At 45.1% G+C, this 5,696-nt stretch overlaps 1 protein-coding gene and 1 pseudogene across 2 annotated transcripts in view; one reads left to right on the top strand and one right to left on the bottom strand.

Annotated features, from left to right (window-relative positions):
- The window catches only part of Tmem14a (transmembrane protein 14A), an 11,898-nt gene extending 10,994 nt beyond the window's left edge, over positions 1-904 (bottom strand). The window contains exon 1 of the mRNA XM_021199185.1: positions 593-904. The gene's annotated coding sequence lies outside the window, so the exon portion shown is untranslated. The remainder of the gene's footprint in view (positions 1-592) is intronic.
- LOC110321344 overlaps positions 1-4,952 on the top strand; it is an 8,742-nt pseudogene extending 3,790 nt beyond the window's left edge. The window contains exon 2 of the transcript XR_002380524.2: positions 4,015-4,952. The product of XR_002380524.2 is annotated as a deubiquitinase OTUD6B pseudogene (transcript). The remainder of the gene's footprint in view (positions 1-4,014) is intronic.
- The last annotated feature ends 744 nt before the right edge of the window (positions 4,953-5,696 follow it).

Genomic DNA, 5,696 nt, shown 5'->3' with positions numbered 1-5,696 from the left:
CCCCCCAACTCCCCTCGAGGCTGTAAGAACTTGAAAGGAATCGAGTGTGGCTGGAAGAGGGAGGCATGTTTATTGTATGTTCCTGCAACAGACAGATGCTAGATGCTGATACAGGACTGGAAAACGTCCTGGATGCAATGCAACAAAATTATTCACTGCCCGGGATAGGAAACTGAAAATCCCTGCTCAGCCCCGTCTCACATCCTCCAGAATCTTCCCCACCCACTAAGAGATCTGTAAATAATATACACAAAGCATCTTCACATAAAAATAAACCAATTGCCTACCTATGAGCTAAGTGGGCATGAGAGCCATTTTTGAAGCTAGTCTTGGTTGAACCTTACCCACCACCACGCCCCATCTCCGGGAAGGTAAAGGGTAAAACAGAAGGCAGAAATTCAGGAAATTGGAAGGATGAGCCAGAAAAGATCTGTGGGAGGGCAGATGCCATCCCTCCTTCCCCAGGTCGTCTTAAGTGTTTTCTGCTGTGAAGATCGAGAGACTGAAGGAGAGGGCAGATGCTCAGCAAAGACCGGTTTATGCTCATGCCTTTGCATGAAAAGTTTCTTTTAAGGATGGATGCACCGCTCACCTGCACCCTTGAGCCCTTGCTGCTGCTGGAGAAAAGCGGAAAAAGCGGAGATGCGCAAGCGTAGTCCCTCAAGCCGGAAGCAGTTCTGCGCAGGCGCACTGCCTAGCCGCGACCCACCTTAGCGTGCACAGAACTGAGTCCTCTGTGGAGCTGGTTCATGCGTTGTGGAGTCCTAGATCCCACGTCCTTCTTCTGTCCTCGGCCTGGGAGCAGGGTGCAGCTCTGGGTCAGCAGAGGCCAAGGCCCTGGGAAGTCGCTTCCCCACCCGGCGGCGTAGGCCCCGAGAGCGCAGGGTTGGAGTCTGCTGCCCCCTGCCGGCCAGGACGATGCTTGCAGAGGGACTCCTTGGTTGGGCTAGGATCCCCCTAAGTCATAAGAATTTTAGGAAGGTAAACAACATATACATAGTCTACAGATCGTTTCCACTTTCAGTGGAGGTGGGGACGTTCCAGAATGCGAAGGTCTCCAGAATCAGTACAAGTTAATCTGATTTCAAAGCATGAATGCCGGTACACCTCACTACCTAGGTAGATAAGGGCGTAGTAGCCTCATGATCCTGCTTTTACTCTGTGGGATCAGGGTATCCAGGTTTAGATGACCAGGGGGTGTGGTATAGAACGCCACAGTTGGAAAGCATATTGAGTCTTGCAAGGCCAGGGGAATCAGTTTCCAAAAAATATCCTTACACTGACATTAAATTGTGTCTCTTGGTAAATTCTCAGGTGACTCCTGTTGGGCTTTCTTGGCTGGAAATAGTAATTAGGATGAACACTCTGCCCTCGGTTATACAACAGCAGTCAAGGTATTCAGGAAAGCTCCAGAATTCTCTGAGGTGAGATGTAATAGCATTCCCTCAAAGACAAATGAACCTATATATACATTAAATAGGTGGCAGTTGTTTGTTGATCCTATTCACAGGTACACACACACACACACACACACACACACACACACACACACACACATTTGGAGAAGTAATGTGACTGCTTTTGAGAACTGGGAAATCTATACTGCTCCTAAAGAATTAATTAAGCCCTGGAAGTGTCACAGGGGTGCTGACATAGGGCTATGGAGTGACACAGGGCTATGGAGTTAGTCCCTTCCTAAAGTCTGCTTTCAGGTTCTCCTGGCTCTCTCTCCTTCCTACATCCTGATTGTGCACACGTGGCCTAGCTATCTCTGTCTCTGTCTCTCTCTGACTGTCTCCCCCCCCCATCTCTCCTCAGACTCATCAGACTCAGAACTCTTTCCTACTCAAAGTCTAAAAATAATATGAAACCCTCTTTGAACGCTTTATTATTTCCATGGCATGCTTGGGTAAATGATGGCTCCTTTTATCTCACAGTGGATTTAGAGTTTGGTTTTTGTTGTTGTTCCGTTGGTCTGAAAGTTGGAGCACAGTCTCTCTTGTGCACTCTGCAGCACTTAAACACCCCTCCACCAAGACCTCCATCAGCCCCAGCAGCAGGTTAAGATATGGCTCAGAATACTCTGAGATTCTCCTACTAAAGTGTCAGAAGATGGAAGCAGCCACAACATGCTCCTGTTCAGTGATTCTAACTGAACCCCAGAGAACATCTCTCTGTAGGGCATTTGGGGTTCCACACTGCCAGATATGTGGAACAGGACTGCTCTTAGGTAGAGGGGACTTGTCACCTGTGCTCAAGCCATCAGCTGCCACCTGCTGTAGTGGAAACCAAGGGTGGCGCCCAGGATGAGTGTGCAGTGAAACCTTCTACCTTTACCAACCTGTAAGACTGTCTACCTATGATCCACAGCAACAGTGACACAATTCCGTGTGGCCTCAGCACCTCTGCCAACTTGTAAGACTGTGTGATAGTTTGAGTGAAAATGGCCCCTAAATGCTCATAGCAGTGGCACTATTCGGAGGTGTCCCCTTGTTTCAAGAAGTGTGTCACTGGGAGTGGGCTTTAGGCCTGAGATGCTCAAGCCAGGCCCAGTGTCACTCTCTCTTCCTGATGTCTGCACTTCCTAATGTATACCCCTCAGATCTCCAGGTGTCTGCCTTCATGCCACCATTTTCCTGACATGATGACAATAGGCTAAATCATGGAACCATAAGTCAGCCCCAATTAAATGTCTTTCTTTATAAGAGCTGCGGTGGTCATGTCTCTTCGTGGCAATAAAGCCCTAACTAAGACAGACTTCTGTTCATACTCCGTAGTGACAGAGATGCACAATTCAGTGTGGCCTACAGCCTTTGTCTGGAGAAATACATAAGATCTAAAGGAAGCTCGGCTAATAAATATTCTGAAGAGTAAATGTTCTTGAGTTATGTCTATCAGCATCATTTCAGAGTTGTGTCACACATAAGTACTGTTTTCAACTATCTGTAATGGGACTGTGTTTGGTCCCCCATGATAGGAGACACATAGTAGTGCTACTGTTGACTGATGTGCATTTCCCTAATGCGAACTGTTAGAGGTTAGTGGGAACAGAAAATTCTTTACTCTGCCTGGCATTGGCACCTGCTTCCAATCCTTACAGTTTTAGGAATTGCAGATCCCAGAGGAAAGCTGCTAGTTCTGTAGTAATGGGCGTTTCCATAGGCAGAGGACAGGAGGACAGTGGAAGGGGAAGGCAGGTTTCCAGTCCATTTGTCCAGCCCACTGTCTAATTAGTCAGGACTTTCAGAGTTATTCTCACCGGATCCTAAGCCTGATTCTCAACAACCACTGAGAAGTTCAGTGTGACTCAGGTCTTCTAAGTGTACACTGTAAAGTCTTCACACTTTCCTTTCTGATCCAGACTTTACTTCTGTTCATCAGGCAAAGAGGTGGTGAATAAGCATGTGTGCATACAGTATACAGAATGTTAATATTTACTTAATGTTTGAGACAGAATCTCACTCTGTAACCCACCTTGGCCTGGAATTGCCGATGTAGCCCAGGCTGGCCTCAAAGCCACAGAGATCCTTTTAGCCTCAGACTTCCAAGGGCTGAATTATAGATGTGAACCACCAAGTCTGGGCTATAACCTATTTTAAAGTTACCATATGTTGCTCTGCTAACACTGTAAATGTTAACGTACATGTGTACAATAAAAAGGGATGTAAAGGGGAATAAAAATAGTATAGGATTAATTAATAACCTCTTCCCATATTCAGTTTTTAAAAAGTGACACATTTCCATGACACAGCATTCTTTTCCTTTGGTGATGGTGGCGTGCACCTTTAATCTCAGCACTTGAGAGACAAAGCCAGGTGGACCTGTGAGTTTGGGGCCAGCCTTGTATACTGAGTGACTTCCAGGACAGAAAGGACAACACAGAAAAACCCTGTCTCTAAAAACCAGAAGGGGAAAGAAAGAAGAGTATTTTCATGTTCTTTTTTTCAGTGATACTTCTAACAACTGCCTCTAGCCCTGAGGACATTTATTTTCAGAGGTCATAAAAGTGAATAGAGTCCGTCGTCATGGAGGAGGAGCAGCTGGTGAGAAGGCATCGGAAGGAGAAGAAGGAGCTGCAAGCCAAAATTCAGGGAATGAAGAACGCTGTTCCCAAAAACGACAAAAAGAGGAGGAAGCAGCTCACAGAAGATGTTGCTAAATTGGAGAGAGAAATGGAGCAAAAGCACAGGGAATAACTGGAGCAATTGAAGCTAACATTCAAGAACAGTAAGATAGATTCTGTTGCTGTTAACATTTCAAACTTGGTACTTGAGAATCAACCACCTCGGATTTCAAAAGCACAAAAGAGACGGGAAAAGAAGGCTGCATTGGAAAAGGAGCGGGAAGAAAGGATAGCAGAGGCTGAAATTGAGAACTTATCTGGAGCCAGACATCTTGAGAGTGAAAAACTTGCTCAAATATTGGCAGCCAGAGAGTTGGAAATTAAACATATTCCATCTGATTGTCATTGTATGTATGGAGCACTCGAGGATCAGCTGAGAGAACAAGACTGTGCGCTGACTGTGGCTACCCTAAGGAGGCAGACTGCTGAGTACATGCAAAGCCATTCAGACGACTTCCTGCCGTTTCTGACAAACCCCAGCACAGGAGACATGTACACGCCAGAAGAGTTTGGGAAGTACTGTGACACTATTGTAAACACAGCGGCATGGGGCGGTCAGCTCGAGCTAAGAGCTCTGTCTCACATCTTACAAACATCAATCGAGATACTACAGGCAGATGCTCCTCCTATTATAGTTGGTGAAGAGTATCCGAGGAATCCATTAGTACTAGTATACATGAGGCATGCGTATGGCTTAGGAGAACATTATAATTCTGTTACACGGCTGGTGAACTCAGCTACTGAAAATTGCAGCTAGTTTACAAAATGTTACACTGTTTTATAGAGTGTGCCAGTCTACCAAGTGCTAGATTGTTGTAAATGCTCCTGAAGAACAGCTACCTGACAAGAGTTATGAATAAGCTTACTAACAGCTTTAAGAACCACGTTGGATTAACTTTAACCAGTGCTCTCTTAATGACAGTTTTAGAACTTAAAGTCTATTGTGGAGGACGTCATCATAGACCAAGGTGTTAATCTTCCCGCTAATTAATTTTAGATGTCCTGCTCATTCTGGTTTGGAATAAATTTTGTTTTAAATTTTGGGCCCCCCAGCTTTATGTTCCAAAAATGAAGATTTCAATTTAATTTTTCTTAAAAGAGTGTGGAGACTCAGTCTCTGTCATCATAGGAACATATCGTAGTGACAGCAGGTTGATCAGTCTTATAAAGGGCTCGTGATCCCAGTGACTTCGGTGTTCCTAGGGTCAGGAGTGAGACGCTTTTTATGCAGAATATCTCTGCTGCTAGGAGGAAACTACTTCAGTAGTTAAGAATTTTTGAATACTTATATGAGAATCAGTATAAAGAAATGAATGAAATCAGTGGTAAATAGGTGTTAATTGTGTCAATTTTGAATCTTTCTAACAAACTGGAGATTCCCCTTTTATATATGTGTAGCTTTATAAGTTTGTAACTCCTACATTGCTGGTTTTTCAGCCAGAGGCTGGAGTTAGGGTTGAACCTTGTTTCTCTTCACCTAGAATTTGTACACTTGGCCCAGCACTACTCAGCTGCTTTGCTTTCTCTGGAGCCTTCCCCACTGAGAGGCATCCAGTGGCCTCTCACTGCTCAC

Source organism: Mus pahari, chromosome 5 (genome assembly GCF_900095145.1).
Source record: "Mus pahari chromosome 5, PAHARI_EIJ_v1.1, whole genome shotgun sequence".
NCBI lineage: Eukaryota > Metazoa > Chordata > Mammalia > Rodentia > Muridae > Mus > Mus pahari.
The sequence above is the reverse complement of the archived record's forward strand: the minus strand, read 5'-3'. Positions and strand labels throughout refer to the sequence as shown.